This window comes from Anomaloglossus baeobatrachus, chromosome 1 (assembly GCF_048569485.1).
Source record: "Anomaloglossus baeobatrachus isolate aAnoBae1 chromosome 1, aAnoBae1.hap1, whole genome shotgun sequence".
Taxonomy (NCBI): Eukaryota; Metazoa; Chordata; class Amphibia; order Anura; family Aromobatidae; genus Anomaloglossus; species Anomaloglossus baeobatrachus.
The window spans coordinates 63,011,466-63,035,561 of NC_134353.1; positions in this window are offsets into that span (position 1 = coordinate 63,011,466).

Below are 24,096 nucleotides of genomic sequence, written 5' to 3' on the forward strand. Positions count from 1 at the left end.
AAAAATGCGACAGAACCCGCAGCATGCGCATGTAGCCTTATTAACCTAAGAGGTGCAGAAAATCTGCAACATTACAAACTTACCAAATACCCATCAACATGTAGCCTTGGGCCACGTGCACACGTTCAGTATTTGGTGAGGTTTTTACCTCAGTATCTGTAAGGTCTTGTGCGCACGTTCAGTATTTGGTGAGGTTTTTACCTCAGTATCTGTTAGGCCACGCACACACGTTCAGTATTTGGTGAGGTTTTACCTCAGTATCTGTAAGGCCTTGTGGACACGTTCAGTATTTGGTGAGGTTTTTTACCTCAGTATCTGTTAGGCCATGTGCACACGTTCAGTATTTGGTGAGGTTTTTACCTCAGTATCTGTAAGGCCTTGTGCACACGTTCAGTATTTGGTGAGGTTTTTACCTCAGTATCTGTAAGGTCTTGTGCACACGTTCAGTATTTGGTGAGGTTTTTACCTCAGTATCTGTTAGGCCATGCACACACGTTCAGTATTTGGTGAGGTTTTTTACCTCAGTATCTGTTAGGCCACGTGCACACGTTCAGTATTTGGTGAGGTTTTTACCTCAGTATCTGTAAGGTCTTGTGCACACGTTCAGTATTTGGTGAGGTTTTTACCTCAGTATCTGTTAGGCCACGCACACACGTTCAGTATTTGGTGAGGTTTTACCTCAGTATCTGTAAGGCCTTGTGGACACGTTCAGTATTTGGTGTGTCAAGGAGAAATTCCATAGTTTTAGAATTCACCTTCTTAACGGTGAATGTCTGCTGAAATCTCTGATTAAGGCTATGTGCGCACTTTGTGTTGAGTTACTTGCAGTTCTAAACGCATCTTCTATCAGAAATTGTCTTTGTCAAATTTAGTTTTGACCACAAAAACGCTATAAATACGTTCGCGTTTTTACCGTGTTTTAGCTGCTTTTTTACCGCGATTTACATGCTTTTTCATTGCTTAAAGTCAGATACGTTTTGACTATAAAGACAATGCTAAATAAAGTTTAAACATTCAAACGCTATGAAAAAATAGAAAAAAAAAAATAAATATCATGATTACAATCATACACAAAATTGATTATTTTATTAAAATGATAACTGTTTTCATACATTTATGTATAAAATAACGTTAAATTATGGATTTTCAATAATTTAATTGTCGGACTATGTGTGTGTGTGTGTAAAGGGACATGCCCTTAATATAATGTCAAAAACGCATGCGTTTAATTTGTCAAAAAAGCATGCTTTCTGCATCAAAAAAGCATGTTAAACGCTATGATTTTGATTTAGGATGCGTTTTGAAACTTCTCATTGAGTCTCATGTTAGCAAAACGCTGGCAAAATGGCAAAAACAATTGACATGCTACTTCTTTAACCGCAGAGATTTTGACAAATTTTCTGCAACTAAAATGTAGCGTTTGTAAAAGCATCATGTGCACAAGAAAGCCATATTTCCCATAGACTTTGCTTAAAAATCAAAACGCATGCATTTTGGCATTAAAACGCACATAGCCTAATAGTTAGTCAGATTTAGACCACATAGATATTTGGTTTAAACCCCCTCTCAGTGAGGGTAGGTGCACGAGAGTGACGTGCTTTATTTTGTTACAATCTTTTTATAGAGAACAGGAATGGGTTACTCTTTTAGTAAAATTACTATGTATGCCATTCGTTATATTAAAAAATATGCAAAAAGTCTGTGACATTTGTCTATTTTGGAAATTCCTCTCAGCGACTCCATCTCTGGCACGAAATGTCTCAGCCTTGAATTTGGACTTGCGCAGGTAGCCATTCTCTTATCACAGCTGCATTCTGTTGCTTTGTGTCAGTCCAGCTGGTGACCTTGTATGCATACTTTTCCTGATATGTAGCAGTAATCCGAAAACAAACTGAAATATATATCAGACATCAGCTACAGGCTTTAAAACTCCTTCTTGCTCCTCATATACAAAAAAAACCTTGGTTATAAAAAGGTATATAGAGGTTATATAAAAACATATAGAGAAACATATATATATATATACAGCATATTGTACTCTCACAGTAGATAAGCATATAGAAAAATATTTTGTATTCTCACAGGTGAGATTTTTACCTCAGTATCTATAAGTCCTCGTGCACATGTGGCGCCCTGGACAAGCCAGGACGTCACAGGTACTGCAACAACACACCCTACACCCCGGTTAGGAACATCAAGGTCAAACACAAATCCTTGTTGCCTCCCTCCAGGGGCTGATATCCACACCAGGCGGGGCGGAGCCAGGCGGTTGGCTCCACCCACCGAGGAGTTCACAGTCCTGGAGGCGGGAAAAGGAAGGCAGTTGAGTTTTAGGAGTAGTAGTGTGAGGAAGTGGTAGTGGAGGAACTGACTGGCCGTGTCCGGGTACGTGGCCCGGGCACTTGACAGCAAGGTTGGCAGACGGTGGTGACCGTCTGCAGAAGAGGCCGATTGACGCACAACCGTGAGGACCGGGGACGGGCGGTGGCCCGCCGGTACCGAACCGGGGAGCGAAGAGAAGCCAGCACCATCCGGCAGGGCCTACGGACCCCGACCAGGCTAGGAGTCGCCGTAAAACCGATCAAATCCGTCAGCGACGGGAACCTCCGGGGTTTCCCAGCAGTAAAGACCCGACTGAAGGCAACCGTCCAAACCGTGAGGGAGATAAAGCTACCGCCAGAGCTAGAGCTCCCAGGGCCAGAGCCTGCAGGCAAAGGAAGGGCTCCCTTAGCCAACATACCGCTGGGGAGCGGGCTATCAGTGGGAAGCCATTGGGGCCGAGAACAGAACACCGATGCAGGGAGAGACAGTTACCGCCAACCTACCGGGAGTGACCACCGCAGCCGTCTGTGGGACTCGTCCATCCAGCCGTTTGTTTTACCAGAGACTCCGTGTGCGTTACTGGCTGAGTGAGTACCACCGTGCCGTCTGGCACTGCGCTGCCCCGCGACCCTGCACCTGGCCCAGCCCCGCAACCCACCTTCCGACCTCCACCACCGGGCCCCGGGACCACCAAAACCCCCCTACCTACGGAGGGGAGAAAACATCTCAGCTGCTCCCTGTCAACGCTCCCGGGATCCCCGTACAGAGCAGCGGTGGTGTCCCAACCTCACCACAAACCGTGGGTGGCGTCACGGACAATATCCCTAAACCAAACCACCCCTTTCACTTACGGGCGAGGAGCGCCGCTCGAGTCCCCGGGATCCGGACCACCGCTCGAGCCACCGACCGAGCGAGCAGCAGCAGCAGCCGGACCCGAGCAGTGGGTGAGCACAGCGTCCCCTCCCCGCCCGCGACAACTTGGCGTCACGAACAGGATTCTTACCGCTCTGCCATCTGGTAGAGGTGCGCCTTGTGTCCCGCCGGAGGTGTCCGGCCGAAAATTTTCGGAAGTCGCTATATTGGGCGCGAAAAGTCCCCGCTCCAGCGTCTTCCCGAGCAGTGGAGGCGCAAAAGCCGATGCTCCGCCCCTGAAGAGGAGGTGCCGGAAAGACACCAAGGGGGCACGGATGGCGTCTGGCCGCATGTAGCCCGCGGCTATAAAAGCAGGGACGCCAGGACCCTGCGGCCATTTTTCCGGTTCCTGGAAGAGGCCGCTCCTCAAGATGCTGAGTCCGACCGACAACACCGTAGTCCCCGCGCCCGGCACCGCGGCGTGTGTGGAAGTCCGGACCGTCCAGCTAAGCAGCCGTCTCCAGGTCCGCATACAGCTCCTCCTGGAGGAGTAGGAGGCCGACATGGCGGACGTGGTGGCGGCTATAAGGAGACGCGAGGTGGAGGAAGATTTGGAGGAGCGGGTAAGAGACCCACGCCCCTGTATTCCCGAGGGATCGGCCGTTGCGGCTGAGGGGCCCGGCCTGCACCCGCTCACCCTGCTGCCTCCCCCGCTACCCGCCTTAGTCGCTACCGCCCCGCCACTAGGCCCGCTACCCGTCCAACCGGTAGCGGTACCCTGCCCGTCCGCCCAAGCGGACCGACCTGCAGCAGAAGCCCGACCCCATCCCGAGCCGCTCCCTTGGAAGCTACCGAAGACCGTGCCCGATGCCGTACCGATTCCGGCAGGCTGTTCTGTGCAGGAGGGAGCGGAGGTTAAGCGGGAGACGATCCCTGTGCCCATCCCCCACGCCTCGGCTGAGGCCGCGCCGGGTCGCCGCTCTGAGGCAGCACCCCAGGCCATGACACCGCGGGACCTTCCACCCAGAATGCCAGTAGTGGGCAGCGTGAAGGAGGTCTCGCGGGACCCGACCCGTGCGCCGGGGCCCGCAGTAGCCCCCTATTGGGACAGGGAACAGACCCCGCTGGGCCAGGAAATCGCGGAACAGAGAGAGGAGGAAGGCGGAGCTGGTGGCCCGCACGATTAGAGAAAAGGAGAGCCTCCGCAGAGCCACCTTCCGTGTACGGGGCCCGATCTATGAGGGGCAAGTACGGAGATTTGATGTCCGTCAGGGGTACGGATTCATATACGAACCGGGCCTGGAGGCTGAGGTCTTTGTAGCACGTCGGGACGTCAATGCCCATCTGCCGGAGGACCACCCGGGCCGTAACCTGCTCCCAGGAGATCCGGTGCAGTACACACGACACTGCGGGGAGAGGGGCTGGTTTACCCTGGGCGTCAAGCTGAGAGGTAGCCAGGAGGCCCAGGCACCAGCCCAGCCTCCTTCTCCGGCCGCTGTGGTGGATTTGAAGTAGGGCAGCGGTCCCTCCGTTGCACCGTTGTCCCCGTTGGGACCATCAGTACTGTTGTTAAATGTTGTTGAATGATAAGAAAGATGAATCAGCCGAACTGTAACCAGATTGACACCGTGATTGAACCGGCCGTTGCCGGCAACTAGTCCCCTTAGGGACTTTCTGTAACCGTTGCGTAAGGAACTTCTTACGGACAAGCCCGAGAACTTGCAGGGCAACCACAAACTTAGTGGAGTGTAAATATATTTGTTGGCTTGACACCGTAACCGCCTCCGGAGAGGCTGATTTGGGAGGATGGGCTTGGAGGAAATGGATGGCCCAGGCCCGCCACTGCCGTAACCGGTGGCGATCCTCCAGGGGTTCAGGGGTCCCCCATGCACGTGGGTCCCCTGAAAGAGACCGTACCCGCTCGGGCAATTTGGTTCTGGACTGGGGCAAGGGGTGCTGCCCACTTCTTAGGGGCAGCATCAGGGCCAGGTTGTTTGGGCGGGGGGAGAGCGGAAGCCGTTACCGTTTAATAAAAATTGACTACCGTTTAGTAACGTTAAAAGAAAGTGCCTCCCGTAAAGGGAAGTTTATAAAGAATGCTTATGTTTTATATATGTTTTACCGTTTATTACCTTTTTTCCAGTTGTGATACAACAAAACCGGTGATGGACGAGCAGCCCGCGGACGGTCTGCGTTTAACCAAGGGGGAATGTGGCGCCCTGGACAAGCCAGGATGTCACAGGTACTCCAACAACACACCCTACACCCCGGTTAGGAACATCAAGGTCAAACACCAATCCTTGTTGCCTCCCTCCAGGGGCTGATGTCCACACCAGGCGGGGCGGAGCCAGGCAGTTGGCTCCACCCACTGAGGAGTTCACAGTCCTGGAGGCGGGAAAAGGAAGGCAGTTGAGTTTTAGGAGTTGTAGTGTGAGGAAGTGGTAGTGGAGGAACTGACTGGCCGTATCCGGGTACGTGGCCCGGGCACTTGACAGCAAGGTTGGCAGACGGTGGTGACCGTCTGCAGAAGAGGCCGATTGACGCACAACCGTGAGGACCGGGGACGGGCGGTGGCCCGCCGGTACCGAACCGGGGAGCGAAGAGAAGCCAGCACCATCCGGCAGGGCCTACGGACCCCGACCAGGCTAGGAGTCGCCGTAAAACCGGTCAAATCCGTCAGCGACGGGAACCTCCGGGGTTTCCCAGCAGCAAAGACCCGACTGAAGGCAACCGTCCAAACCGTGAGGGAGATAAAGCTACCGCCAGAGCTAGAGCTCCCAGGGCCAGAGCCTGCAGGCAAAGGAAGGGCTCCCTTAGCCAACATACCGCTGGGGAGCGGGCTATCAGTGGGAAGCCATTGGGGCCGAGAACAGAACACCGATGCAGGGAGAGACAGTTACCGCCAACCTACCGGGAGTGACCGCCGCAGCCGTCTGTGGGACTCGTCCATCCAGCCGTTTGTTTTACCAGAGACTCCGTGTGCGTTACTGGCTGAGTGAGTACCACCGTGCCGTCTGGCACTGCGCTGCCCCGCGACCCTGCACCTGGCCCAGCCCCGCAACCCACCTTCCGACCTCCACCACCGGGCCCCGGGACCACCAAAACCCCCCTACCTACGGAGGGGAGAAAACATCTCAGCTGCTCCCTGTCAACGCTCCCGGGATCCCCGTACAGAGCAGCGGTGGTGTCCCAACCTCACCACAAACCGTGGGTGGCGTCACGGACAATATCCCTAAACCAAACCACCCCTTTCACTTACGGGCGAGGAGCGCCGCTCGAGTCCCCGGGATCCGGACCACCGCTCGAGCCACCGACCGAGCGAGCAGCAGCAGCAGCCGGACCCGAGCAGTGGGTGAGCACAGCGTCCCCTCCCCGCCCGCGACAACTTGGCGTCACGAACAGGATTCTTACCGCTCTGCCATCTGGTAGAGGTGCGCCTTGTGTCCCGCCAGAGGTGTCCGGCCGAAAATTTTCGGAAGTCGCTATATTGGGCGCGAAAAGTCCCCGCTCCAGCGTCTTCCCGAGCAGTGGAGGCGCGAAAGCCGATGCTCCGCCCCTGAAGAGGAGGTGCCGGAAAGACACCAAGGGGGCACGGATGGCGTCTGGCCGCATGTAGCCCGCGGCTATAAAAGCAGGGACGCCAGGACCCTGCGGCCATTTTTCTGGTTCCTGGAAGAGGCCGCTGCTCAAGATGCTGAGTCCGACCGACAACACCGTAGTCCCCGCGCCCGGCACCGCGGCGTGTGTGGAAGTCCGGACCGTCCAGCTAAGCAGCCGTCTCCAGGTCCGCATACAGCTCCTCCTGGAGGAGTAGGAGGCCGACATGGCGGACGTGGTGGCGGCTATAAGGAGACGCGAGGTGGAGGAAGATTTGGAGGAGCGGGTAAGAGACCCACGCCCCTGTATTCCCGAGGGATCGGCCGTTGCGGCTGAGGGGCCCGGCCTGCACCCGCTCACCCTGCTGCCTCCCCCGCTACCCGCCTTAGTCGCTACCGCCCCGCCACTAGGCCCGCTACCCGTCCAACCGGTAGCGGTACCCTGCCCGTCCGCCCAAGCGGACCGACCTGCAGCAGAAGCCCGACCCCATCCCGAGCCGCTCCCTTGGAAGCTACCGAAGACCGTGCCCGATGCCGTACCGATTCCGGCAGGCTGTTCTGTGCAGGAGGGAGCGGAGGTTAAGCGGGAGACGATCCCTGTGCCCATCCCCCACGCCTCGGCTGAGGCCGCGCCGGGTCGCCGCTCTGAGGCAGCACCCCAGGCCATGACACCGCGGGACCTTCCACCCAGAATGCCAGTAGTGGGCAGCGTGAAGGAGGTCTCGCGGGACCCGACCCGTGCGCCGGGGCCCGCAGTAGCCCCCTATTGGGACAGGGAACAGACCCCGCTGGGCCAGGAAATCGCGGAACAGAGAGAGGAGGAAGGCGGAGCTGGTGGCCCGCACGATTAGAGAAAAGGAGAGCCTCCGCAGAGCCACCTTCCGTGTACGGGGCCCGATCTATGAGGGGCAAGTACGGAGATTTGATGTCCGTCAGGGGTACGGATTCATATACGAACCGGGCCTGGAGGCTGAGGTCTTTGTAGCACGTCGGGACGTCAATGCCCATCTGCCGGAGGACCACCCGGGCCGTAACCTGCTCCCAGGAGATCCGGTGCAGTACACACGACACTGCGGGGAGAGGGGCTGGTTTACCCTGGGCGTCAAGCTGAGAGGTAGCCAGGAGGCCCAGGCACCAGCCCAGCCTCCTTCTCCGGCCGCTGTGGTGGATTTGAAGTAGGGCAGCGGTCCCTCCGTTGCACCGTTGTCCCCGTTGGGACCATCAGTACTGTTGTTAAATGTTGTTGAATGATAAGAAAGATGAATCAGCCGAACTGTAACCAGATTGACACCGTGATTGAACCGGCCGTTGCCGGCAACTAGTCCCCGTAGGGACTTTCTGTAACCGTTGCGTAAGGAACTTCTTACGGACAAGCCCGAGAACTTGCAGGGCAACCACAAACTTAGTGGAGTGTAAATATATTTGTTGGCTTGACACCGTAACCGCCTCCGGAGAGGCTGATTTGGGAGGATGGGCCTGGAGGAAATGGATGGCCCAGGCCCGCCACTACCGTAACCGGTGGCGATCCTCCAGGGGTTCAGGGGTCCCCCATGCACGTGGGTCCCCTGAAAGAGACCGTACCCGCTCGGGCAATTTGGTTCTGGACTGGGGCAAGGGGTGCTGCCCACTTCTTAGGGGCAGCATCAGGGCCAGGTTGTTTGGGCGGGGGGAGAGCGGAAGCCGTTACCGTTTAATAAAAATTGACTACCGTTTAGTAACGTTAAAAGAAAGTGCCTCCCGTAAAGGGAAGTTTATAAAGAATGCTTATGTTTTATATATGTTTTACCGTTTATTACCTTTTTTCCAGTTGTGATACAACAAAACCGGTGATGGACGAGCAGCCCGCGGACGGTCTGCGTTTAACCAAGGGGGAATGTGGCGCCCTGGACAAGCCAGGATGTCACAGGTACTCCAACAACACACCCTACACCCCGGTTAGGAACATCAAGGTCAAACACAAATCCTTGTTGCCTCCCTCCAGGGGCTGATGTCCACACCAGGCGGGGCGGAGCCAGGCGGTTGGCTCCACCCACTGAGGAGTTCACAGTCCTGGAGGCGGGAAAAGGAAGGCAGTTGAGTTTTAGGAGTTGTAGTGTGAGGAAGTGGTAGTGGAGGAACTGACTGGCCGTGTCCGGGTACGTGGCCCGGGCACTTGACAGCAAGGTTGGCAGACGGTGGTGACTGTCTGCAGGAGAGGCCAATTGACGCACAACCGTGAGGATCGGGGACGGGCGGTGGCCCGCCGGTACCGAACCGGGGAGCGAAGAGAAGCCAGCACCATCCGGCAGGGCCTACGGACCCCGACCAGGCTAGGAGACGCCGTAAAACCGGTCAAATCCATCAGCGACGGGAACCTCCGGGGTTTCCCAGCAGTAAAGACCCGACTGAAGGCAACCGTCCAAAACGTGAGGGAGATAAAGCTACCGCCAGAGCTAGAGCTCCCAGGGCCAGAGCCTGCAGGCAAAGGAAGGGCTCCCTTAGCCAACATACCGCTGGGGAGCGGGCTATCAGTGGAAAGCCATTGGGGCCGAGAACAGAACACCGCTGCAGGGAGAGACAGTTACCGCCAACCTACCGGGAGTGACTGCCGCAGCCATCTGTGGGACTCGTCCATCCAGCCGTTTGTTTTACCAGAGACTCCGTGTGCGTTACTGGCTGAGTGAGTACCACCGTGCCGTCTGGCACTGCGCTGCCCTGCGACCCTGCACCTGGCCCAGCCCCGCAACCCACCTTCCTTCCTCCACCACCGGGCCCCGGGACCACCAAAACCCCCCTACCCACGGAGGGGAGAAAACATCTCAGCTGCTCCCTGTCAACGCTCCCGAGATCCCCGTACAGAGCAGCGGTGGTGTCCCAACCTCACCACAAACCATGGGTGGCGTCACGGACAATATCCCTAAACCAAACCACCCCTTTCACTCACGGGCGAGGAGCGCCGCTCGAGTCCCTGGGATCCGGGCCACCGCTCAAGCCACTGACCGAGCGAGCAGCAGCAGCCGGACCCGAGCAGTGGGTGAGCGCAGCGTCTCCTCCCCGCCCGCGACACCCACACTGAGTATTTGGTGAGGTTTGTAACTCAGTATCTGTAAGGCCATGTCCACACGCTGAGTATTTGGTGACGTTTTTACCTCAGTATCTATAAGGCCACGTGCACAGGTTTAGTATTTGGTGAGGTTTTTACCTCAGTATCTATAAAGCCACGTGCATAGGCTGAGTATTTGGTGAGGTTTTTACCTCAGTATTTGTCACCCAAAACCAGGAGTGGAACAAACAGAGCAAAATATATAATAGAAACACGGGCACCACTTCTGAGGTAGAAAACTCACCAAATAATGAACGTGTGCACGTGGTCTTGCCATCGGATATTCAACATGTGCAGCTTTGTTATCATTTGTACTAATGACCGTGTCTCCTTTCTAGTTTCTTAGGTATCAATTTAGCTGCCATCTTGGGGTTTGCCATAATGGAGACTCATGAATGTCAGATCTTTCAAAAGACTGCGCACAGACATGACTGTGTCCTTTGGTGGCTCCATGCCCTCGTCTGGATCACAGGCGGGAAAAGGTGCTCTGTGCCACCACAATTGAAACTAGCATTGTCTCCTCCATGCATGCTGTGGAGATATAGGTCCATGTTGAAAATCAATTTGGGACATGGTGTCATTGTGTTCTCCTTCAGATGTCCGTATAGAACTGGTCAGGTACTGTGAGTTTCCTGACCCAAACTCAACAACCTCGTAGGCGAAGCTGAAGTGTTCAAGTCAGGAGACCCGTGGTCACTTCCGAAGTTGTGATCCATACCGCCACTGTGATAAATGGGCTTCTGAATTAAGACTACAGAGAGTGTACCCAAAATCTCATCCAGGAAATACAGATGATTTTTCATCCATATTGTCATTCAGTATTTACATAAACAATTTAATAAATAAGGAGAAGCCACTTTCCTATGGTAATAATTGTAATGGATCCATGAAAGATGCTAAGTTGTGTGTGGTTCTTTATTATGGGCGAGTCTGATTGGAAACACAGATCAAAGTAGTTCACGCTGCAATTTTTAACATACAGAACATCGGCCATGTGTAAAAATGTTCATGTGAACTAACACTGCCTTGCACTGATCAGTGTGTTGTCTGTAGGTTACCTGTTTTGTGTACTGACAGCACAAGGACGGATTATGCACGCATCTGATCCAGCCCTAGGCTTAGTTCTCACAAAAGCAAAACAGAAACACAATATATTCATACTCGCTTTTTTTTTCTTTCCAATTTGTTCTCTGGTAAATGAACATATGTAGTCTGAAGTTTTGTTGTTGCATTGAACACCTAGACCATGCTCCTGTCATGTCCACCATGCACCTAGACCACTGTTCTGTCATGTCCACCATGTACCTAGACCACTTTCCAGTCATGTCCACCATACACCTAGACCACTCTGCTGTCATGTCCACCTTGCACCAAAACCAATCTCCTGTCATGTCCACCACCTACCTAGACCACCCTCCTGTCATGTCCACCATGCACCAAAACCAATCTCCTGTCATTCCCACGATGCACCAAACCATTCTCCTGTCATGTCCACCGTGCACCTTGACCACTCTCCTGTCATGTCCAACATGCATCTAGACTACTCTCCTGTAATGTCCACCATGCACGTAGGCCACTGTCCGATCTTGTCTACCATGCACCTAGACTACTCTCTTGTCATGTCCATTATGCATCTAGACCATTCTCATGTCATACCAACTGTGCATGTAGACCACTCTCCTGTCATGTCCACTATGCACCTTGACCACTCTCCTGTCATGTCAGTCATGCACTTAGATCACTCTCCTGTCATGTCCACCACTCATTAGGCCACTCTCCTGTCATGTCCATCATGCACCTAGACCATTATCCTTTCATGTCAACCGTGCACCTAGACCACTCTTCTGTTATGTCCACCATGCACTTAGGCCACTCTCCAGTCATGTCCACCATGCACCTAGACCACTCTCCTGTCATGTCCACCATGCACCTCGACCACTCTCCTGTCATGTCCACCATGCACCTAGACCACTCTCCTGTCATGCCCACCATGCACTTAGGCCACTCTCCTGTCATGTCCACCATGCACCTAGACCACTCTCATGACATGTCCACCATACACCTAGACCACTCTCTTGTCATGTCCAACATGCATGTAGACTATTCTCCTGTCATGTCCACCATACACCTAGACAATGCTCTTGTCATGTCCACCATGAACCTAGACCCCTCTCCTGTCATGTCCGCCATGCACCTAGACCACTCTCCTGTCATGTCCCTATTCATCTAATTATCGGATATATTTCTATGATTTTACATTTTTACACAAACTCATTCGCTTGAAAAGCCTGTACATTTTTTTTTAGAGGGGTAGGAATAAAGATTAGGGCCCAGAGCTACAAGTTTCACCTCTGCTCTCTCTGACCTTTCTTATTATAAATGACATTATTCCAATGATTGGATGACTTGAGTTTTATTAACTTCTCAGCACATTAAAGACAACTATTGGTAATTGTCATGATTCTCATCAAAGCCTGGAGAGAACATCTCTGCTATGACTCCTGCTCTATAATTTCAGGGACAATAGTGGCTGTATATCAAAACATAGAACTATTGTACGTGTCCAGGAAGTATATAGAAGAAAGTCTACACCACGCACACAAGTGGGAGCTCCCTGCAATCTGGACGTAATGCCGCGCCATCTGGAACAACAGGATCTTTCTTATAGGTATCCACCATGTACGTACTTTAGGTGATCAACATAGTCGGTAAGAAATTATTTGTGGGTCTATTATGTTTTTTTGGGGATACAGTATTTTATACTGTGTGGTTTACTAGTTATTATAATTTAAGAGGTATATTGCATGCACTTTTTATGGTGATCTTCTGTTAAATTTTATTTTTTGCACTTTATGCAAGATTTCTTTTTCATCTGCCTTGATAGATTAAAAATTCTGTAAAATATCTTCGAAAAATACATGCCAATACATCAGTGGATGTGTAGCGCCCCTGAAACCATCAGGGAGCTACAAGGTACTACATCCCCACCAGGAAGCAGGGCCTACCCTCTAGAGACCCAGAAGACCAGTGGTGGTAACACACAAACACTCACAAAAATACCTATTTTCCCCAATCATCCCCCATAGAATGGTACCAGGCTAGGATCGGACCAATGGATGGCCGCATAGAGATGGCGGGAATCCAGTCCACTAGTTGATCAGGTGGGAGGGGCAGACAGTGGACAGTCGGTGTGAGACAGTGGACAGTGAAGGAGTGGAAGTGAACGGACTGACTGGAGGAGTGAACAGTGACCTGTGTGCCCAGGCGGTTAGCTACCGGTGGAGTACGGTGAAGTACTCCCGGAACTACGCACCAACGGGGTACAGGACCCTAGGTCAGGCAGAAGCTCCAGGCAGGCCTGATAACACCTGCACAGTGAGGGGAACTTCAAGGACCTCACTGACCTTGAAGTTCGGGACTCAGTAGCAATTGGAGAACTGGGGACAGGACCAGAGACTCCATCCCCACAGGGTTCACGCTACCGTCATACGGACTGCTGTAGAAGACAAACAGGAGGCGACCCCCAGCTACACAACAAAGACCCACCAACACAAAGACAGGTGCAGGGGAAGAAGGCACTAGGTTACTAAACCAGCACTGGGACTAAGGGGACCTGAAGGTGAAACCAGTCGGCCTCGGGTGACCAGTTACCACCAGAAAGTGAGTAAAGAACCAGTTGCACTGAAACCTTCTTGTGTGGCCTACCTTCTTCCGACTCCCGTCACATCACCTACCCTCTGGGGCCCAGCCCTGCTTGCGGAGGGCCTAACATCCAGGCTGCCATTAACATCAGCCCCAGTAGTGGACATTGTGTAGCGGTGGCTCCATCTACATAGCTGCAACACCGCAAGTGGCGTCACGTGTGAATATTATTCTAATCCCCTGTAAATATTCCCCTTTTCAAAAAGCACCCAGGGCACGGGACTGGGCAACGGCCACCAAAGTGACATTCCCCAGTTATACACCGCCTGGGACCGAGTACCCCATAACCCTGGGCTACACAGATGTATCAGTTAACTAATTTCCCATCTAAGGACAACTGCTTTAGCAAACCATAAGAAGTGCCATTTGCAGTTTGCAAAAAGTCATGTAGGGGACATAGCGAGCATGTGGAAGAAGGTGCTTTGGTCAGATGAGACCAAAGTTGAACTTTTTGGGATAAAAGCAAAACACCATCATCACCACCACCACACATGGTGGTGGCAGCATCATGCTGTGGAGAGGCTTTTCCTCAGCAGGGGCAAGGAAGCTGGTCAGAGATGATGGGAAGATGGATAGAGCTAAATCCAGCGGAATTGTGGAAAAAAAACCCGTTAGAGGCTGCAAAGCACTTGAGACTGAACCATAGGTTCACCTTCCAGCAGGGCAATGGCCCTAAACATCCTGTCAGCGCGACGATGGATGGTTTTGATGAAGAAACAAACGAGTGGTCAAGGTTTTGCCTTTGTGGCGTGGTTGGAACCGGTTTTGTAGCCATTTTTAAAATCTCATCCAAGGGTTTAAAGAGCTCTTCCTTGTCCTCCTCATCATCACCACTACTTAAAGAACAGCCTTTAAATGATTCATCATTGTCCAAAGTATCCCACAGGATCTTGCGAGGAGCGGCTTTCTTAAATTTCGCTACATTGGCATCATCAGAATCAGGTAGAGAAGAGCAATCACTAACAGCTGGGGATGATGACTGGTCATTACAGCCATCACTAGGGGTGAAAGTGATGTTATTTACCTGTTGCGTAAACTGACCCAAATTAACAATCGGGTCCATGTGTTTCTTCTGTGTTATATCATCCTGGCATGAGTCCAGGGGTGCAATTTTCTGATTGTCTTTCCTGTTGCTTAGGCAGAGGTCAATTTTGGGGCTAAAGGATGGTGATGAAGATGAGGGTGATGGGATCCATCTCGGTCTCTGAGATACAGGAGACTTTTCATTCCAAGACTGGGCAGAGTCGCTCTGCAGCTTCATAGACTCGCTGCCGACAGCTCCTCTTAGGGCAGAGATAAGCGCATCTGCATCTGGCTTGTTAGACGGCCTAAAGAATTCAGTTATATGGTGGTTTCTGACAGAGCCACATGTCCTCTGCTTCTTTATGGAGACGGGACTTTCCGCAGCGTCACCCTGGGATAACTGAAACCTGACCGTGGGCCGCGTCATCCCGGTGCGAGCTCCGCAGCGGCCTCACTTCCACCCCTAGTGATGGTTTTGATGAAAGCATATTTATATGTGTGACCGGCAAAGTTACAGTTCAGAATCAATTGAGAAGACTTCAAAACTGCTGATCACAGAAGCTTCTGTGGCACCCCAGTGTTTCTAGAAGCCACAGTGGCGTTGTTCTCATCACTGGGAGCAATGCCATGCTTGAAAGCAGTAAGGAAATCTCTGCCAGGACCTTTTATAAAAAGGTCTAGAATTGTTTAATATATTTTGTGTTTTAATTCTTTAACATTTTCAAGATCTCTAGAGCGTTTCAGAAAAAAACAATCCTGGCTGTTTTGGGCAGCACGGATGACCTAACGCGTTCCCATTAAACTGCTCCAATGTGTTGCACCTCGCTCCTATCCACAAGCCTTCTTAGTATATACATGGTTATTAGGTGTAACATTGGCATGGAAATGTAGTAAACTGCATTGTGCCGATTAATTTTGTGAAGCCCCACAGGTGTTGTGTCGGTGCATTACCTTCAGGGACTCCACTCGGCTGGATCTGTCACAGGTAGGAGATCTTCTTCTTGTCGTGACGCCACTCTCAGTATTGCGGTCAGTGGGGGGGACCGCCACTGCAGGTTGAGGGGCGCCTGGGGCTGATGGTGAGTGCAGTTAGTTGGAATAGCCCCCTGAGAGTGAGGCAAGCCCCAGGGCCCTGTGTAGATGTGTAGAACTACAAGGCGCAGAATGACTCAACACAGGCAGGATGTCTTTCAGGGTTTTTACTCACTTCAGGTGGCAGGGTGAGTAACCCGGGCGTAGCTGGGATGAACCAGGCGGGAACCAGGTGTCCTTCAGGCTGACTTATGAGGGTGACTACTAACTCGCCTTCCTTAGCCCTTTTTGGTTTGGGGTGACCCCGACTTTTAGTCCCTATGGGGGTCACCCAGGGAAGTTGCTGAAGCCTCACTCCCCTTCGTTTGCCGTGTGCTTGATGCCTGGGCCAGATCACTCCAGCTTCTTGCCTCCTGTGAGCTATGGGCCCTAACTGTGGCTACGTGGCTGCGGCTTTTGTGGTGTTGTGGCGTGGGCTTTGAGAGCCCCACACCGGCAGGTTTAGCAAAAGAAAGCTGGATCTATCTCCGCTTCGGGATCTGCCGCCCGTTTGGGCCTGGTACTCTCTAGCAGTCTCCTTACTTCCCACTCCGTGCTCTCTCTTTAGCTGAAGATGGATTTCGGGTAGCCCTCCTAGTTGACCGTTCTCCCCCGTCAGTAGCCACTGCGCGGGCGCTGTTAGACAGCAACAGCCCCACAGGTCTGCTCCTCACTGAGCCCTATGGAGTTCTGCTCTAACTGACTCACTGCCCCTCCTCTCCTGTTCTTGCCTACGCCACCTAGCAACCAGATTCTCTTACCACACCCCTTGAGAGGAGATGGAGGCTTTTGGCCCCCTCCACTATTCCAGTGAAGGTCAAGGCTTTTCCCCCTCCTGGGATCCCCAGGGGTCCTCTCATGGGTACATGTGTGAGAGCTGATTACTATGCGCCTGTGTACCACACCCCTGTCAGCCTTCTGGATTACCTGTATTGTACTGTCCCCAGCATGGGTGCAGTACTCAGTGGTGCCTGACCAGGTCAGGGGCGCCACAATTTACTTTATGAATACATTAATTATAGCAATGAACTCCAGTTCTACTTGTGATTCAGATCAGCTGAGGCCAGATTGAAAAAAGTAGAATATTGGCGTAACTAATGTCTTCTTTAAGAATGTATGTGATAGTATATGTATGTCTAATGTAGACTGCCGATTACGCATGTTTAGATCGTACAGTTCAAAATATTAAAGGAGTCTTTCCAGTCTCTGAAAATCCACCTCCCCCAGCACAGTTTGTATTAAGAACACAAATGGTGCTTTTACCCGCTCACCAGGTCCAAAGCAGAGTCTCCGTGGATGTTATTATCTTGTAAGGAATTTTCACTGCACGCTCAGAAGTAGAGATGAGCGAACTCGAGGTTCGTTCCAAACACAAACTTTAAAAAAAAAAACAAAACAGAGTTCGGGTGCTTTATGTATGTAAACCACTTGCGTGAGTATCGCTGTGCTCAGGTACACTTGGTGCTCAGCCCAGTGTGAGCTGCTTGCAGTGTGAGAACAGCGCACACTGGGGGTAATAAAAGCATGATCAGATATAGTGTGCACCAAAAAAAATTGAAAAAACCTCATCTACCTGCCCCCGGAATATATGAGCTTTAACCTCATAATGACGGCCGTACGACTTAAAGCGGCGGCAAAACAGGGCACTTATTCTGTTCCGCCGCTTTAAAGCGGCGGCCCGAAAAAAACCCTGTAGCGCCCCCCAGCGACCGAAAATCTCGGGAGTTTCAGCTACCGGGGGTAGCTGAGACCCCCCAGATTATGAATCGGGGTGTTTTTTTTGGACCCCGATCATGTGATCGGCGGTATACACCGTATACCGACGAACACATGAAAAAAAATAAATGGCCGGTAAAACTGATTTCTTTTTCATCTGACATGATCAAACATGTCAGATGAGAAAGAAATATAAATTCCTAGTGCCCCCAAAGCCCCCGGTACCGGAGAGTCCCCCCACCACCCCTACCCCCCCTCCGGAGCAGTCAAAATGGCGCCGAAGCGTACAGAAAACTGCAGCCGCCGCCGGCTCTGCATTCATTTCCCTCCGATCTGAAATGATCAAACATTTCAGATCGGAGGGAAATGTCCTCCCCCTGACCCCTCCTCCGGTCCACCGGAGCCCTCTGGTCCACCGGAGCCCCGCCGGTTCTCTAGAGCGCTCCCCCTCCCCCCCCTCCGGAGCATGGAAGATTGCGGCGCGCAGCGCACAGCGCGCGGCCGCATTCATCCTGCTCTTTCTGCCGCATGTAACACATCACATGCGGCAGAAAAGTCGTCCCCAGGTCCCGCGGTCAGCCCCCGGTCAGCCCCGTTACCTGGCTGCTGCTCCGTCCCCGCGATCACTCCGCCTCCTAGAAAGCTAGCGGCGCATGCGCAGACAGCGGCTGTCAGCTGGATCCTTGCAAGCAGGGACACTGACCTCGCTGCTGCGCTGTGGACCGGGGGAGAGTGAGTGCAGTAATCTGCAGCCACACTCCTCACATGGAGAGCCTGCTGTTTTAGAAAATGGGGGGTACGTTCTGTGAGCGTGCCCCTCATATTCTGGAATGAGGTTACTGCAGGTCACTCTGCCCTAGGTTGGACCGGGGCAGTGTGAGTGCAGTATTCTCAGATTACTGCACCCACACTCCTCATGGAGAGCTTGCTCTTCCAGAAAATGGGGGATACGTTCCCTGAACGTGCCCCCCATATTCTAGAAGGTCCAGAGTCGCCGAGGGACCTCCAAAATGGATTACAGCGACCGAAATTTATTTATTTTCAATAAATTGGTGAAAAAGGAATGTTTCGGGGAGTTTTTTTTTCAAATAAATTTTTTTTTTGTGTTTATTTTTTTCTATTACTGACTGGGTTAGTGATGTCGGGTATCTGTTTAGATGCCGTGACATCACTAACCCCAGGGCTTGATGCCAGGTGACATTACAGCTGGTATCAACCCCGTATATTACCCCGTTTGCCACCGCACCAGGGCGCGGGATGAGCTGGAGCGAAGCGCCAGGATTGGCGCATCTAATGGATGCGCCACGTCTGGGGCGGCTGCGGCCTGCTATTTTTAGGCTGGGAAGAGTCCAATAACCATGGCTCTTCCCACCCTGAGAATACCAGACCCCAGCTGTCCGCTTCACCTTGGCTGGTGATCTAATTTAGGGGGGACCCCACCTTTTTTTTTTTTAAAAAAACGCCTGGGGAGCCCTCGAAATTGATCACCAGCCAAGGTGAAGCTGTCAGCTGTGGTTTTCAGGCTACAGCTGTCTGCTTTACCCTAGCTGGCTATCAAAAATAGGGGGGACCCCACGTCGTTTATTTTAATTATTAATTTTTTGTGGGGCTAAATACAAGGCTAGGCGCCCTTTAGTGCCACATGAAAGGCACTAAAGGGCGCCAGCTTAGAATATGCAGGGGGGTGGGACGTTATATATGTTTGACATCTATCCATTCATCCATTGTAGCATTTTAGGCTGTGTGCCCACAATCAGGGTTTGCAGCGTTTTGGGAGCAGAGTGTTTTCCCTGCATCCATAGCGCTGCATTGTGCAGTAGAAGCACAGTGGAAGGATTTTTAGAAATCCCATGCCCAATGTGCTTCTTTTCTCCGCAGCATAAACCGACCTGTGGTGCAGCTTCCCGAGCCTCAGCATGTCAATTTATGCTGCGGAGACAAGAGTGTTCTCTTTAGGTAGCATAGAGCTCCACAGCAGCCTGAACCCAAATCGTGGGCATGGGCAGCTGCGTTCCCCCGTGGACAACACTCACATCTCTGCAGGAAGGCTGACACTGTGTACTAGACGCCGTGTCACTGGATCATGGCCACTTAGCCTAAAAGGGAGAAATTTGTTGCTACAGCAACATTTTTGTGAAGTACCTGTGGATTCAAAATGCTTAATATACTCCTGAATAAAATCCAGTTTCCAAAATGGGGTCACTTTTGGGGGTTTTCTGCTGTATAGGTACCCAAGGGGCCCTGCAAATGTGACATGGTGCCCGCAATTTATTTCAACTTTTCCAGATTTCAAATGGTGCTCCTTCCATTCCAAGCCCTCCCATTTATCCAAACAGAGGTTTTTGGCCACATGTGGAGTATCCCTGTGCTCATAAGACATTGGATAACAACCTGTGGGGTCCACGGTTTGTTGTTGCCTCTTGAAAAAGTAAGAAATATGATGCTAAAGCAACATTTTTGTGAAAAAAATGAAAATTTTCAATATGGCAACCTAAGCTTATCAAATTCTGTGAAGTACTCTTGGATTCAAACTGCTCAATATACACCTAGATAAAAGCCTTGAGGTGTCTTGTTTTCAGAATGGGGTCACTCGTGGGGGACCTCCACTGTTTAGGCACCTTAGGGGCTTTCCAAATGCAACATAGCGTCCGCTAATGATTCCAGCCAATTGTGCAGTCAAATGGCGCTCCTTCCCTTCCGAGCCCTGCTGTGCACCCAAACAGTTGATTTTCATCACACATAAGGTATCAGCATACTCAGGAGAAATTGCACAATAAATTTTATGCTGAATTTTTTCCTTTTACACTTGTAAAAAAAAAGCTACCTGGTTGAAGTAACAATTTTGTAGTAAAAATGTATTTTTTTATATTCACAGCTCAACATTATAAACTTCTGTGAAGCACCTGGGGGTTCAGGGTACTCACCAAACATCTAGATAAATTCCTTCAGGGGTCTATTTTCCAAAATGGGGCCACATGTTGGGGAGCTTCACTTTATAGACACCTCAGGGGCTCTCCAAATGCCACATGGCGTCCGCTATTGATTCCAGACAATTTTGCAGTCAAATGGCGCTCCTTCCCTTCCGAGCCCTGTCATGCGCCCAAACAGTTGATTTACACCACATATAAGGTATTGCCAAACTCAGGAGAAATTGCACAATAAATTTCATGGTGATTTTTTTCCTGTTACCCTTGTGAAAAAAAGCTACCTGGTTGAAATAACAATTTTGTGGTAAAATTTAATTTTTTTATTTTCATGGCTCAACGTTATAAAATTCTGTGAAGCACCTGGGGGTTAAGGGTACTCACCAAACATCTAGATAAATTCCTTGAGGGGCCTAGTTTCCAAAATGGGGTCACTTGTGCGGAGTTTCTGCTGTTTAGGTACCTTAGGGGACCCCCAAATGCGACATGGTGCCCGCAATCTTTTTCAGCCAAATTTCCTTTCCAAAATTCAAATATTGCTCCTTTCGTTCCAAGCCCTCCCATTTGTCCAAACAAAGGTTTCAGACCACATGTGAGGTATCAACACACTCATAAAAAAGTGGTTAACAAATCTTGAGGTCAAATTTTTGGAATTACCTCTTGAAAAAGTGAGAAAATTGATGCTAAAGCAACATTTTTGAGAAAATTATTAAAATTTTCAATATGACAACGTAACGTTAACAAAATCTGTGAAGTACCTGTGGATCTAAAATGCTCACTATACCCCTAGATAGAAGCCTTGAGGGGTCTAGTTTCCAAAATGGTGTCACTTGTGAGGGGTTTCTTCTGTTTAGGTACCTTAGCGGACCTGTAAATGCAACATGGTGCCCGCAATCTATTTCAGCCAAATTTGCTTTCCAAAATTCAAATATTGCTCCTTCTGTTCCGAGCCCTCCCATTTGTCCAAACAGAGGTTTCTGACCACATGTGGGGTATCGGCGCACTCATAAGAAAGTGGGGAACAAGTTTTGGTGTCCATTTTGTTGTGTTATTTCTTCTAAAAGTGAATAAATTTGGGTTAGAGCAACATTTTTAGGTAAAATTTAATTTTTGCTTTTTTTCATTCCACATTGCTTTTGTTCATGTGAAGCACCTGAAGGGTTAATAAACTTCTTGAATGTGGTTTTGAGTACTTTTGGGGGTGCAGTTTTTAGAATGGTGTCACTTTTGGGTATTTTCTGTCATCTAGGCCTATTGAAGTCACTTCAAATGTGATGTGGTCCCTAAAAAAATGGTTTTGTAAATTTTGATGTAAAAATGAGAAATCGCTGATAAACTTTGAACCCCTCTAACTTCCTAACAAAAAAAACTTTTGTTTCCAAAATTGTGCTGATGTAAAGTAGACATGTGGGAAATGTTATTTATTAACTATTTTGTGTCACAGAAATCTCTGGTTTAACGGTATAAAAATTCAAAAGTTGAAAACTGCTAAATTTTCAAAATTTTTGCCAAAATTCAATTTTTTTCATAAATAAACGCAAAAATATTGTCCTAAATTTGGTACTAACATGAAGTCCAATATGTGACGAAAAAACAATCTCAAAATCACCAGGATCCGTTGAAGTGTTCCAGAGTTATAACCTCATGAAGTGACACTGGTCAGAAGTGCAAAATTTGGTCTGGTCATTAAGGTGAAAATTAGCTCCATCACTAAGGGGTTAAAAGTCAGGTGTTCTTAATCATGATGGTATTAGTTTGGTTTTGGTGCAGTATTTATGTTTTAAACTTGTTTCTTCTGGTGTACTTATGTCCTGAACTTGGTTCTGGTGCTGTATTTATGTTGTGAATTTGGGTCTGGTGCTGTGTTTATTATTAATTTAGTACTGATGTTGAATTTCTGTACTGAGCTTAGTTCTGGTCCTGTATTTATACACTGTGCTTGATTTTGTTGATTAATTTATATTATGAGCCTGTTTCTGGCACTGTATTTATTATGCGTTGTTCTATTGCTGTATTTATGTTCCTAGTATTGTATTTATGTTATTAGTATTTTTCTGGTGTTGTATTTCAAGACTGAACTTGGTTCTGAAAATGAGCTTGGTACTGGTGCTATATTTATGGAATGAGCTTGGTTCTGGTGCTATACTCTTGTACTTTAGGTGTATAAGTAAAGGATTGGTGTATTCGAGGTTGGGAGGTATGTATTCAAAGTGTGGCAAACCACTTCATATTCTAGCCTGGATAGAGAACGCATAGATTTGAAATTTTGTTTGGTTACCGAAGCAGGAAAATGATTTTTGGGGTGTGCTATATCCAGGCAAGCTAAACAAATATTTTAGATATGGAAACTGTTGTAAAAAAAATTGAATCCCTCCTATGGGACTGGTATAAAGCATGATAATAGACTCAAAGTCTTCTGCCTCATTCCCATGTACGTGGTAGTACTAATTATAACACGTGTCTCACCATTGCAGCACATCATATAACACACGCAGCAGATATTAGTTGGCAATTACAATTTAAGTGGAACTCAAGGCCTTAGTTCCGTATATGACATTTAATGGTTTCACATTGCCTTGCTGGTTTAATATCTGAGCCGGATGAAAAGTCACATTCATGTAGGAACCACGGAACTTGCCGATAGATAGAAGAGGAACGTTGTGAAAGAGGCTTTAGTACTCCAGTAATACAACCCACCACGTGGGAGCTGATGTCATGATATTGTCTGCACTCAATGACCCCCGTAGGGAATTTAATCATAATTATAAAATTAGATTTAAGCAGGATTCTGTGATTTAATTACCCCGTGGTAAACTGCCATGAGATCACATCTCACATTAAGGGTTCTGACTGTCAAGAACTTTGATTACCTGAGGTCAGAAGCCCAGAAAAAGGGAAAGAGTGAACACTCTCATACGCTGGGAATATTTAGGGGTGCTTGGATTGTGTTGTTGAGGAGGGCCATTTTATCAAATACTTAATTAACCTTGAGCCGTAGGAGATTGTGGGAAATCACCGGTGAAATGTATTATTTCACCTTACATAGTTCAATCAGATACATACACGTGAGGCAGCTCTAAAGATGGCTGCCATTTCCTGTTCTCCACACCTTGCCCTGATATGCAAGGAATGTCCAGATGGGAGAAGAGGACCAATCCACTGATGACACCATGGACCAACACACCGACGACACCCCGGATCCACCCACGATGACATCATAGACCTACACACAATGATGTCACAGATCCGCCCACCAATCACCAATGGACTAACCCATTGTTCAACCCACTGACCAATGGACATATCCGAACATGCCTTCTACAGAGCTAACCACGCCCCATACTCTAGTTTATATACGTTACAGCTCTGACAAAATAAAGGTCTCTTGGGCCAATCTCTGATCAAGGAGAGACTTCACATTTGACCCTTTGTCTGGTGTAATTCTTTCAGGTATGCACTTGATCCACACCAATTAGGTCATGAGCAGGCAACTGCTGAATATTCCAGAGTGTTCCCCCTAACAGTGTGATCACTGAAAGATCATGTGCCACCTCTGCTGAAGGGGGGGGGGGGCGCCACTGATGTTCTGGTACCTTAAAACCAGTATTCAATGAAGACAAGTGTCCCATTATTGAGATAGGAGATGCCAGTTGGTGCTCATAAGATTCTATGGAGAGGGGAGGAGCTAGAGGCCAACACAGACACTCTGCTGCAAGTTCTCCTGAAATGACAGTTACAGTTCTTCCATAGAACCCCGTCCACCCACCCCCGGAAGTGATCTGTTTGTGACGGAGACCCGAACTGCCCA